Source organism: Coregonus clupeaformis, unplaced genomic scaffold (assembly GCF_020615455.1).
Source record: "Coregonus clupeaformis isolate EN_2021a unplaced genomic scaffold, ASM2061545v1 scaf0991, whole genome shotgun sequence".
Taxonomy (NCBI): Eukaryota; Metazoa; Chordata; class Actinopteri; order Salmoniformes; family Salmonidae; genus Coregonus; species Coregonus clupeaformis.
Window position 1 is genome coordinate 19,362 of NW_025534445.1, and position 13,858 is coordinate 33,219.

Here is a 13,858-nt window from a genome sequence, read left to right on the forward strand (position 1 = left end):
CACCCTGGGACTTTCTTCTTGTTCTTCTTCTTCTTCTCACCAACACAACTGTCGGATGTACATACAATACACTATATACAACATATATCTGTAATCATCATGTCATTGCTGTGTTTATATGTGTGAGACAAAATAAATGATGGAATACCTCACTACACATAATGCCTGTGGATGTTTATTAGCCGATGATGCATTGAGTAACCACAAACATTATACAAGTATGCAATTGGTAAAGGTGCTGATATTTCAGCAGAGGTTGGGTACATCCAAGATCATGGCTCTTGTATCCAAACAGGGGTACCTCTACTAGACCATTCATCCAGACATGGGGTATATATATATGAAGGAGTAACGCATTACCACATATACATTCACAGTCACACATATATGAAGGAGTAACCCCTTTACCACATATACATTCACGGTGACAAACAACATCAGCCTGTATAATGGAGTATCGTAATACATTGGAGCGGTTCAAGGATGACATAGCAGAGAGGCATACAGTGATCGGAGGTACCGTTGAACAACTCCTCACGCGATACCCGGATGGTGGGGATACACTCAGGCCATATGACAGTAAGACCAATACGGTCACGACGATGTACAAGTTAAGCGACCACTGCCTCAAGACCAAGGAACGGGTGATTCGATTCCTCGAGGTTATACGTGAGAGAGATCCCTACCTATATGGTGACCTGTCAGTGTACGGACCAAGGGGAAAGTCGGTGAGTGCAAACAACTGTACTGTGAAGTCAAGGCCTGGATATGTTGATCATGACTCGCTCTTAACTTAAGGTACTCTATGTGTCTGTGTGTCTGTTTCAGTCAGGACGGATCCTCCCGAATATAACTTCACAACCCAGGTGCGACGGGTAAGGACATCTTACGTTCGTACATATAAAAGCAGCAACTGTGACCAGTGGTCCGGTTACGGTTGTCTCACTCCCACTCTGTGTTTCACTCTACAGAACCTGAAAAGATCGTGTGACACCGGGACCCGTGGTTAGGAAGACAGCGTTCGTCCTAGCCCTTCTACACCCTGGGACTTTTCTTCTTCTTCTTCTTCTTCTTCTTCTTCTTCTTCATCTTCTTCTTCTTCTTCTTCTTCTTCTTCTCACCAACACAACTGTCGGATGTACATACAATACACTATATACAACATATATCTGTAATCATCATGTCCTTGCTGTGTTTATATGTGTGAGACAAAATAAATGATGGAATACCTCACTACACATAATGCCTGTGGATGTTTATTAGCCGATGATGCATTGAGTAACCACAAACATTATACAAGTATGCAATTGGCAAAGGTGCTGATATTTCAGCAGAGGTTGGGTACATCCAAGCTCACGGCTCTTGTATCCAAACTAGACCATTCATCCAGACATGGGGTATATATATATGAAGGATTAACGCATTACCACATATACATTCACAGTCACACATATGAAGCAGTAACCCCTTTACCACATATACATTCACGGTCACAAAACAACATCAGCCTGTATAATGGAGTATCGTAATACATTGGAGCGGTTCAAGGACGACATAGCAGAGAGGCATACAGTGATCGGAGGTACCGTTGAACAAGTCCTCACGCGATACCCGGATGGTGGGGATACACTCAGGCCATATGACAGTAAGACCAATACGGTCACGACGATGTACAAGTTAATCGACCACTGCCTCAAGACCGAGGAACGGGCAATTGGATTCCTCGAGGTTATACGTGAGAGAGATCCCTACCTATGTGATGACCTGTTTATGTACGGACCAAGGGGAAAAGTCGGTGAGTGCAAACAACTGTACTGTGAAGTCAAGGCCTGGATATGTTGATCATGACTCGCTCTTAACTTAAGGTACTCTATGTGTCTGTGTGTCTGTTTCAGTCAGGACGGATCCTCCCGAATATAACCTCACAACCCAGGTGCGACGCGCACTTGGTGGTAGAGTCAACGATTTACTGTCTATGCCTGCGATGTGTTCCTACATCCAGAGGATCACTAGTATCATGCCCGCAATAGAAGTACTGATTGATCATGGTCAACTGCTTCCTGAAGAAGAATCAGAGTTCCGTGTACACCGAAAAGATCAAATGGCATTGATTAATACACTGGAACAACTGTTCAGGGGCAATACACCCTTCACTACGGTCCCTGAGGCCAATAGGTGTTTCATCTCCTTGGTAGTGTTTTCGTTTAACATGCATGTGTTTGATATGCCAACAATGTCTATGGAAGATGTCTTTGTGTTATGTAGTGCCTGACTAGTAGAGCTGAGTCCTTTACCAAACCAACCAAGATCTGTGTACTACAAACGAAATAAACACCTGTGAGTGGAAAGAGTGAAACACCTGTGTCTCCTTGTTCATTTCAAGGCCATAGGGTTACATCCATACAATTATTCCATTGTCAAAAGCAGTCTAACAGTGGTAAGTGGTCTGATATGCCAGCCTATCTTGGGTCCATCCTCGCTCATATATCCAAGCATGGGTATGTGTGCATCTACTACACCATTCAGACCATTCAGAGAAGATGTTATTGCATGTGCACGTATACCTTAGCGAGTATAGTATATCCTATACATATTGTCATATGTATGTTATCGTATGTTGTCCTCATTACTGTCCACATTAGGGCACATGTGGTGCACATTGACAAGGGCCCCGTGATGTTCCAGACCTTATCAAATGACAAGCTTTATAAGTAAGAGACTAGAGTAAGAGACTAGATGTATTTCAGTCAGATAGGTATGATAGACTTTATTGTATACAGCATAACACACTTCGTACAGACAGACCACAGTCACCTCACATCCTCTGCTGTCCATATAGAACAGCATGTAAAACATCATCATCACGGCCTCAAGGTTCCATTTCATTAGAGGTGTCACAGTCAAAGCGGACTATGCCACCGCCGTCGTGTACAGAGAACCCATATTTGGGTCCGGGTCTAGGCCTCTCCAGGTTCCACAATTCCCAGACATATTTCATGGTCTTAGCCATTAATCCGCAATTCAACTCTGTCCAGTACCTAGACCGGGTCTTTGTTGGGATCTTTGTGATATCAGCCAGCTTCATACCCATAGTGTGATAGTCACACTCCCGAGGAGATCCTGCTCCCCACAGTAGCATATTCACCTCTTTGCACCAAGACGAAAATGACTGGTAGTTGGTCACCACTCCGGTCAGCAATCTCTTCATCCCTAGTCCCATAGGAACGATGTTATAATCGGTCCCACATAGAATCATGAAAACCAGCTTTTCCGTTCGGTCTGTCTCGTCTCGGAGTACATCTCCTTTCACGCGCATGTAAAAGTGGGGCCCTGATCGGTTCAACCTCAAGAAACGTCCGTAACTGCCCCTCGGTATCATCCCGTTCATGTACGCTTTACTCAACCGCTTGAGGCAATTCATTACATGTTTCTGTTCTTTCATCAGGACCACCTTATATTCTGCGTCTTTGTCTAGGTAGAGGTCGGGGACTTGGTGTCCCTCGACACAGGAGATCGTCCTCTTCTTGCCGGTAGACGGGGGGTTATCCGATTCGGATCTCGATAGCTGACTCTCGTCAGATGTGGGGCACAGGGTTTCGAAGATATAACAGGCTGTTTCGGCACAGAGACGGCCGTTGTTTACAGCCAGGGCCAAACCGTGCAATCTGTTCCGTGCGGTTGACTCAAAGAACCTATACAGAAAGGTGCAGTAGAGAGATCCCCTGATCCCGCCTAGGTAAAGGTACCTAGCTAGTTTCTCTTTAAAGTTGACATTGCCGTGATCATCCAGAATGACCTCCAAAGCGTCGTGTTGTTTTCGAGGCGCCGGGAGCAGGTATTCTTCCTCGGCTGAGATGTCGGAAAGCACTCGGAACCTATTCTCGCTCGAACCCAGCTCCCCAAACGCCATGTTTCTTTGGGTGCTGTGTTCGGGAATGGCAAACAGCAGCTCTCCAAAGGTTGACATGTGCATGTCTCGATCCTCGTGGTAGCTCTTGTTGTCTAGCCTCATGGTAATGCCCTCGCGGCCGCAAGCCGTCAGCACGGCCACCACATCTGAATCTCCGGTGCACACGGTCACACTACCCTTCAGAATGTTTGCCAACTCCACGAGCAGCGTGTCGGCCTCTGTGGTGGTACACCGTAGACACGCGTCCCGCAATACAGACACTTGTATAGTCTCGGGGTCCGCGAAGGTCGCCACAAAGACGCCCTCGAGTCCCTCGGGTCTGTCTATCGAGCCGTCTGCGGGATCTACGGCGGAGAGTTGACACTCTGCGGGATTCAGATCTTCGAAACGGTCGAGCATGTTTGCGAATAACATGTCGTCCTGGCACTCCCGGTACTCCAGGTACTTCTGGTGGAAAGACACCAGGTTATCGACCGAGGTTCCCTTTAGGAGCTCGCCCTCGGAGGAGTCTCCCTTGGCACCGGTCACTAGAAACAAGTCGTTTTTCATACCCATGTCGGCCAACAGCTTCATCATGGTGTATTCTATGGCGCACAGATTACGCTTACAGAACTCTATGTGAGGTACAGGGGTTCGGTTGAGTCTGAGCTCCCTCACGGATGGTTTCTGGGCCACGGAGCCGTCTTTACGAGCACTACACACAGGCTGGCTGCAGTCTCAGAGATGTAGCAAAGTGCCAGAGTTCTGGCCATGTTCACTATGGACGCCTGAGAATCACCCTCGATGTAGTCACTTTCCTTCACTTTGTGGATTACCATGAGATGGTCTATCAGAGTCCAATCCTGTCGCTTGCAGGGTCTGTCGATCAATTCGAACGGTGCCAGGTGAGGGTTTGCGAGCATTGCGTGGATAGCCTTGTGTTTCAACCCCATTTCGGTTCAAAGCGTTATCCGATCGAGTAACAGCCAAATGGAGTAGGTCTATAGTCTGTGCACACGGACAGTCTAACCTGGCCCACATTTAAGCCCAGTGCACACCTTGGTTGGATGTGGTTATGCACCCTTTGACAAATGCTCTAGGCTAGGGGCCCGGGGTTGGTCAAATGAGCCCTAGTTGGGCTACACGCTCTACGTGTGGAGACGTTAGTCCTGGTTCGGTAAGTGTTTTCCTTGGTGCTTGGTTGCTGCTGTGGTGTTGTGGCGTAGGGAGAGTCCTGCTAAAGGACTATACAAAGAGAACATGTAAAATGTACACCGCATGTACGTTTTTTATTCCTCTTAGCCGTGATCTTCCTTGTCGTGATCTTGGTCGATGTCAACACGAGAGACATCATCCGAAACCCAGGTCAATGGCCCATCTACAGTCTTCCTGTTTTTAATTTTTTCCTGGTTGAACATTATGTTCCTATAACACAGGTCTTTAGGGTCTACCCAGGATACCCGTCTACTTGCCGAGGAGGCCAGCTGAGTTTCGACTCTCATGTTCACACACATAGGGGCTAGACAATTAAGCACCTGGGTGCAGAAACAGTTGAGCCACGGGAACTTGCTGCGTATACTTTTAGATATCGTGGGCTTTAAACAACTCCGTATGGTAACCTGGTTGGTCCCCGGTCTGATTATCACAAGGTATGCGGCTGACCGCTCTGCCATGCTCGGGTACGTGAGCGAGAACATCACCCAGGTCAGCCACAGCTGAGTGTTGTATCGCCACAGGGTAGTCTGGTCGATAATGTCGTTGTTCCTGGTCTTGAGCTCCAGCAGCGCTATGTTGTCATTTACTGTGTCGTGGGCAACAAGGTCCACCTCGGTGTAGGAGCCCCATGTGTCACGGATGGCCTTGCAGCCTCGCGTACAGCCGTTGTGATACGTGTAGGATCCGGGTTCACCGAACATATCGGGCGTGGGCAAACCGGCAACCTTGAGGCCTGCGCAAATGGGAGTCAGGCACAGGGCCTCGAGCTGTGTGAGAATGAGGCGAGACACGGGCCCCACGTCACTTATCTTCTTCTTTCCGTTGAACACGTCCTTGCACTGTGCGTCTACCACAACGCCTATACCGGTGGACATACGGCTCCTGTCCCACAGGCGTCTGCAGGCATCTGGGGTCAGGGCTTTAGACCTCACCAGTTGCAGCAGGTCTTCCGTGAACTTGGTGCCCTTGGACTCGGGAGCATTCAGGTTTCTTACATACTCAGGCACCCACTGGAGCGAGCTCTCCGGGTTGGCGTTCAGGTCCTTTACAACCCTGGTGAACAGATCCATGCTTATCATGTTGTGACCGGATGACCGCTTCCTGCAGTACACCATGGAGTGTATGGTTTTGGTGATACCCTGAACCTTGTACCAACGGTGGTCGCCTGTAGACTTCGCACATCGTTCACCTCCTGAGCCTAAGAACTCGATCACGGGGTCTTGGAGCTTCATTGTATTAAATGTTCAAGGATTGGTAGGCTGATACTATAACCGGATCCCATTGATAAACAAAACCACAGAAAAGAGGACCGTTCGGGTACTCCCAATCTTGCAACGTGAGTAAATAAGGAAGGACAAAGAGAACCCGGGTAACCTAGGAACCCAGGGAGGAGGCCAGCGATTCCTAAAACAGATATGAATCGCAAGAAACCAAGCCTTGGAGGCTTCGAGTCATTGATATCCAAGAGCAAAGATCTGTTTAACAGCAGAATGTCAGCGATACCTAACGGCCCCATGCTGAGCAAGGTCCGTTTCAGGGGCAAGCTGGGAGGTGCCATTGCAGTCATCACCTCTCTCATCGTGGGATTTCTCACCATTCCCAACAACGTTCTCTACTTCATTGACAACAGGCACGTTACCAGGACCACGGGCCGGCTGGACTCAGCCGCAACGCAGTCGCCTCCTTCCGAAGGCAGACCCGAATACCAGCACGCTTACATCCACGCGGGGATAGCCCTCATCACGCTCAGTTGCCTGGCCATGGTGGTGAGCATAGTGCTCAGCTACTTCGCAGCCAAGAGCAAAAGGAAACTGGACGACTCCGAGGGCTCCTACGGGGGTCCGGAGTCTACCAATAGCACCAGGACCGTGCTGACGTGCCTGATCATGATGAACATTGAGCTGTTCATGGCCGTGATCGCAGGCTGCATGGAGTTGCTGTACCGACCTCTGATCAGCAACCAGCAGAGGTTGCATAACATGGAGTGCGCTATCGCCGTGTTCAATATCATAATCTACCTCATGTACGTGGTGACCATGGTGCTGACATCTACCATCCTAAAGGGGAAGCACGAAAGGATCCCGGTTGATTGTCAGAGAGACATCCCGGATGTGGTGACCATACCCTCCTCAGCTCGAGACTACATGAGCAGCAGAAACGTCAACCCTTACAATTCGCAGTCCAGCTTCATGTAAGGACCTCCATCCATCGTCTCTGTAATCTCCACCTCTGTCTGAGCTGAGAACCGAGGGGATGGTAGCGCTAGACCTTACCCAGACCGTTTGGTATGGCTATAGTAGTGATATTGTCATGGAACCCAGAGTATGTTGAGCGTTGTGCACGGTGTTGTACGTTGTGTTTACAGCCCCAGTCCCCGGTGTAAAGATCTGCATCGCCCGAAACACAAAGCTGTCTACAAGACCCGGAGCTTCAGAAGGAATGCATAACAATCTTGACACTGTCCCTCATGGATAGACCCTAGGTCTCCTTACAATGTAAAATCAGTTGTGTAGCTTAACACATGTTGTCCCTATTGTGCCTTTGTTACTTGGTTGTTGGCGATGAACATTACGTGTCCCACTAGTGGACTACCCTCCCGTGTGCATTTCAACCTGAAATATATATGTGATTTTTTGTGGTGTAAATGTGAGTAAATGACAGTGAATAAATGACAAGGAACAAATCGTCTTAGCCTCTGGTGTATCCTTTATTGACACAGGTTCATCACTTCAACATAACAATACTATGCATAGGAACACAGACAACATTCACAGGTGTAGGTAGGGATGATATGAAAGCGTACATGAGCTGGGTACATATTACCGACTCACGCCACTTCTTTATTCCAACCGGACAAGCGTGGCAGATAGGATAGTGGTAGACTGTGTAAAGACCTTCACTATAGGGCTATGCGTGCAGTGTGTACGGACATATATATTTACATGCGAATGGCACATATTAATACATCTCACACCACACTACATTACCCATATACACACACACACACACACACACACACACACACACACACACACACACACACACACACACACGGATCCCATAGACGCTACAGTATAATAATCATAGAACCGAGTCATTAGGTTTCGAACAGCATACATGATGTCTCACGAGGCCAATATCGATACACACAGACCTAAACCCAGACCGATTACCAAGAAACGGTGCTCGGGGCACAACGATCACAACCTCTCTACCGAGACAGCCCAATCCTCCATGACATCCCAATGCAATGCCCTGTGTGACGTGCTAAACGAGTGCTCAAATCACGAAACTCGTCCACGACGCAGACGCAGACGCAGAGGCGGAAGCAGACGCAGACGCAGACGCAGACGCAGACGCAGACGTTACCCGGTACCGGGCGAGGATCAAGTGGAGACAACCGTGAATGAGAAGAACAACAAGAAGCAACAAGACCAACACCGCAGTGTACATTTCAGCAAGCCCATAGCCCAGGTACAGTTCGTGTCCATGTCGGAAGACTCCAGGGAGGCACGCTCATTATATTGGTGGCGGGTTGCAGTCAATACCAAACTGCTCCGAAGGAGGATACGTCAGTTAGAGCCGTCAATATCTAGATGTCTAGACGAAAATCACCGGGACCGCATGAGGAACTATATACGGGTTAGGCTCGAGAGCGATTATCACTGAGCGCTCCTCTGGGGAAACCTTATCTGGGCACAGCAAACTCTGCCCAGTCGATCACTGTGACAACAACTCGCTCTGCGCTCTCATCAAACCCACCTCGGATAACCCAAGCAGGCCTTCCTATACACTCCTACATCGCCACCAGTAATCTACACCAGGATCACCCACCGAATCGACTAACGCAATGGCCTCGTGGTACAACTGTCTCCTGTTGAAGAACAGGACCCTGACAGATCACGAGAAGGAAACCCTGGACCGTGTCAATGTGAAATCCCTCAGCCGTGACGGAGTCAATGCAATGATAGGACCCAAGGACAGTCCCTTCACAAGACCCATGTACCTAGAGTTGACACACTACCACCGTCTCGACTCTCTGTTAGCCATGCTTGCGAGCTACGTTCGACCCGTCAGTGAAAAGCTTGTCTGACTACCCCCTTGAGACACGTGCAATTTGCAGCACCGCAGCAACTCCTAGTCCAACCTTCACAAGACTCAAAGTAAAGAAGATGACAGGGCAACAGTCATCGTTGGAAACAACCAACACCACAAGATTTCCTGGACCCTGGATCTAGCACCAGCTGAGGCCGATCACTAATACCAACCCCAATTCCATACCCTCCTCAGCTCGAGACTACATGAGCAGCAGAACCGTCAACCCTTACAATTCGCAGTCCAGCTTCATGTAAGGACCTCCATCCATCGTCTCTGTAATCTCCACCTCTGTCTGAGCTGAGAACCGAGGGGATGGTAGCGCTAGACCTTACCCAGACCTTTTGGTATGGCTATAGTAGTGATATTTTCATGGAACCCAGAGTATGTTGAGCGTTGTGCACGGTGTTGTGCGTTGTGTTTACAGCCCCAGTCCCCGGTGTCAAGATCTGCATCGCCCGAAACACAAAGCTGTCTACAAGACCCGGAGCTTCAGAAGGAATGCATAACAATCTTGACACTGTCCCTCATGGATAGACCCTAGGTCTCCTTACAATGTAAAATCAGTTGTGTAGCTTAACACATGTTGTCCCTATTGTGCCTTTGTTACTTGGTTGTTGGCGATGAACATTACGTGTCCCACTAGTGGACTACCCTCCCGTGTGCATTTCAACCTGAAATATATATGTGATTTTTTGTGGTGTAAATGTGAGTAAATGACAGTGAATAAATGACAAGGAACAAATCGTCTTAGCCTCTGGTGTATCCTTTATTGACACAGGTTCATCACTTCAACATAACAATACTATGCATAGGAACATAGACAACATTCACAGGTGTAGGTAGGGATGATATGAAAGCGTACATGAGCTGGGTACATATTACCGACTCACGCCACTTCTTTATTCCAACCGGACAAGCGTGGCAGATAGGATAGTGGTAGACTGTGTAAAGACCTTCACTATAGGGCTATGCGTGCAGTGTGTACGGACATATATATTTACATGCGAATGGCACACATTAATACATCTCACACCACACTACATTACCCATATACACACACACACACACACGGATCCCATAGACGCTACAGTATAATAATCATAGAACCGAGTCATTAGGTTTCGAACGGCATACATGATGTCTCACGAGGCCAATATCGATACACACAGACCTAAACCCAGACCGATTACCAAGAAACGGTGCTCGGGGCACAACGATCACAACCTCTCTACCGAGACAGCCCAATCCTCCATGACATCCCAATGCAATGCCCTGTGTGACGTGCTAAACGAGTGCTCAAATCACGAAACTCGTCCACGACGCAGACGCAGACGCAGAGGCGGAAGCAGACGCAGACGCAGACGCAGACGCAGACGCAGACGTTACCCGGTACCGGGCGAGGATCAAGTGGAGACAACCGTGAATGAGAAGAACAACAAGAAGCAACAAGACCAACATCGCAGGGTACAGTTCAGCAACCCCATAGCCCAGGTACAGTTCGTGTCCATGTCGGAAGACTCCAGGGAGGCACGCTCATCATATTGGACGCGGGTTGCAGTTAATGCCAAACGGTTCCAAATGAGGTTACTTCAGGTAGAGCCGTCAATATCTAGATGTCTAGACGAAAATCACCGGGACCGCATGAGGAACTATATACGGGTTAGGCTCGAGAGCGATTGTCACTGAGCTTTCCTCTGGGGAAACCTTATCTGGGCACAGCAAACTCTGCCCAGTCGATCACTGTGACATCAACTCGCTCTGCGCTCTCAGGGGCAACAGTCATCGTTGGAAACCACAAGATTTCCTGGACCCTGGATTTAGCACCAGCTGAGGCCGATCACTAATACCAACCCCAGTTCCCCGTACAGCATGTTGTATGTCAATGACACCGAATAAACGTAAACAACTAAACATGTCATTGAACACGTCTGTGTCTCTCATTTCATTGGTTATGTGTATTTATCCTTTAGATCTGTCTCTCCGTTATTGCTATCATATCCGAACTAGCATATTCATTACACTTGTATCAGATCATTGCAGCCGCTATTGCCTATGCCTGAATAGGTAAGGACACTATAGGAACGCTATGGGGAGACGATGAGAATGCACACACAAGCACACCTAGATAAACGTGCTCACGATCATTGCAAGGCTCAGTGAAGCCTAATCTAGGTTCCATTCAACTGTCCAAGGACAGCGTGTTAGAGTGAAGTTATTAGAAAAGCATCGTTGCAGCCGCTATTGCCTATGCCTGAATAGGTAAAGACACTGTAGGAACGCTCGGGGGAGACAATGAGAATGCACACACACAAGCACACCTAGGTAAATGTGCTCATGATCATTGCAAGGCTCAGTGAAGCCTAATCTAGGTTCCATTCAACTGTCCAAGGACAGCGTGTTAGAAAAGCTATTAGTTAAGCATCGTTGCAGCCGCTATTGCCTATGCCTGAATAGGTAAAGACACTGTAGGAACGCTAGGGGGAGACAATGAGAATGCACACACACAAGCACACCTAGGTAAATGTGCTCATGATCATTGCAAGGCTCAGTGAAGCCTAATCTAGGTTCCACTCAACTGTCCAAGGACAGCGTGTTAGAAAAGCTATTAGTTAAGCATCGTTGCAGCCGCTATTGCCTATGCCTGAATAGGTAAAGACACTGTAGGAACGCTAGGGGGAGACAATGAGAATGCACACACACACAAGCACACCTAGGTAAATGTGCTCATGATCATTGCAAGGCTCAGTGAAGCCTAATCTAGGTTCCATTCAACTGTCCAAGGACAGCGTGTTAGAAAAGCTATTAGTTAAGCATCGTTGCAGCCGCTATTGCCTATGCCTGAATAGGTAAAGACACTGTAGGAACGCTTAGGGGAGACAATGAGAATGCACACACACACAAGCACACCTAGGTAAATGTGCTCATGATCATTGCAAGGCTCAGTGAAGCCTAATCTAGGTTCCATTCAACTGTCCAAGGACAGCCTGTTAGAAAAGCTATTAGTTAAGCATCGTTGCAGCCGCTATTGCCTATGCCTGAATAGGTAAAGACACTGTAGGAACGCTAGGGGGAGACAATGACAATGCACACACACAAGCACACCTAGGTAAATGTGCTCATGATCATTGCAAGGCTCAGTGAAGCCTAATCTAGGTTCCATTCAACTGTCCAAGGACAGCGTGTTAGAAAAGCTATTAGTTATTAGAAAAGCACAGTCCACAAGCCGGTGAAGCCCCCTGGCGGTTATGCGTTGTGTTTGCATGTGTTTTCGTTCACCCTGTATGTTGTATGACCACTAGATGTCGGCATTGTACCGCTGTAAAATGATAGGTCTTTGATAACCCTCCCGTTGTCCTGTCCGGGTCAAAAAGACCCAGGCTACGTGTTAGAGTGAGTGGCTGTGTAACCCCTAGCGTTGCCCTGTCTTGTCCGGGGTCAAAAAGACCCAGGCTATGTGTCAGTGCCTATGTGTTAGAGGGAGTGGCTGTATATCCCGTGCCGCTGTCCTGTCCTGTCCTGTCCTGTCCTGTCCTTTCTTGTCCGGGGTCAAAACGACCCAGCCTACGTGTCAGTGCCTATGTGTTAGAGCGTGTGGCTGTATATCTCCTCCCGCTGTCCTGTCCGGGTCAAACAAACAACAACAAAAAAGACCCAGGCTACGTGTCAGTGCCTATGTGTTAGAGCGAGTGGCTGTATGACCCCTAGCGTTGTCCTCTCGTGTCCTGGCTGGGGTGAAAACGACCCAGGCTACGTGTTAGAGTGTTAGAGCGAGTGTGTGCTGTGCTGTGAACGGGACCCTTGCAAATGAAATTAAATCAACTTTTATTGGTCACATTGTAGGTACAGACATTACAGTGACATTTTTACTTGGTAAAAGAATCTGGTGATTTCCTTGTAATATTGTAGGTGTGTGTCACTAGTCGAGGACAATGCTGGAAACCCAAGATAACCATTTCCTCGACAAGTGAATATATGTCATCTGCTCTTCGGCTTGCTGACAATTGAACATCTCCGCACGTGTTTCATTCTGACAGTCTGTCAACTTGTATACTTGCGGTACAACATTTTGGGTTTTCGTGAAATCACAAGGTATGCCTAGGCTCGAACGAATCCCCATCATGGCGTGTTGTTTGGGGCCAACAGAAAAGCCTTGAAATATCCAGGCGACTTTCTTCATCAGAAGTGTCTGTTCCTCATCTGAGAGATCTGTCATGTGGACACCGCTACACACGGATGAGATGTCGCATGGCATTTGCCGATATGTCCGATAATATGTCAACAAATGGTCTCGGACGTGGCTGTGACGAACGTCCATGTCCCACATGTCGTAGTACAAAGCACAAGTACAAGACTCGCTGTCGCCGAAACCGGTCAACGTTGCAGCACAGGGACACCATCCCACAGCTTCACGGTGTATCTTCTGCACATGGTCCCGGTGTGTCACCATGATGTGTGACACTGCACCGTGGTAAAACCACAAGAGCAGAGCCTGTCCTACGACCCGAACGAGCCACAGCTCATACCTCAACAGACTATATTTGGGTTCGGCAAATAGTCTCACCTCCAGTTTGTTGTTGGGCATGACCGAGAGGCTTTTCACCGTGTACCCGAGAAGTATGGGTATGTTGTTCACTACTCGATTGAACGCAGAATAGA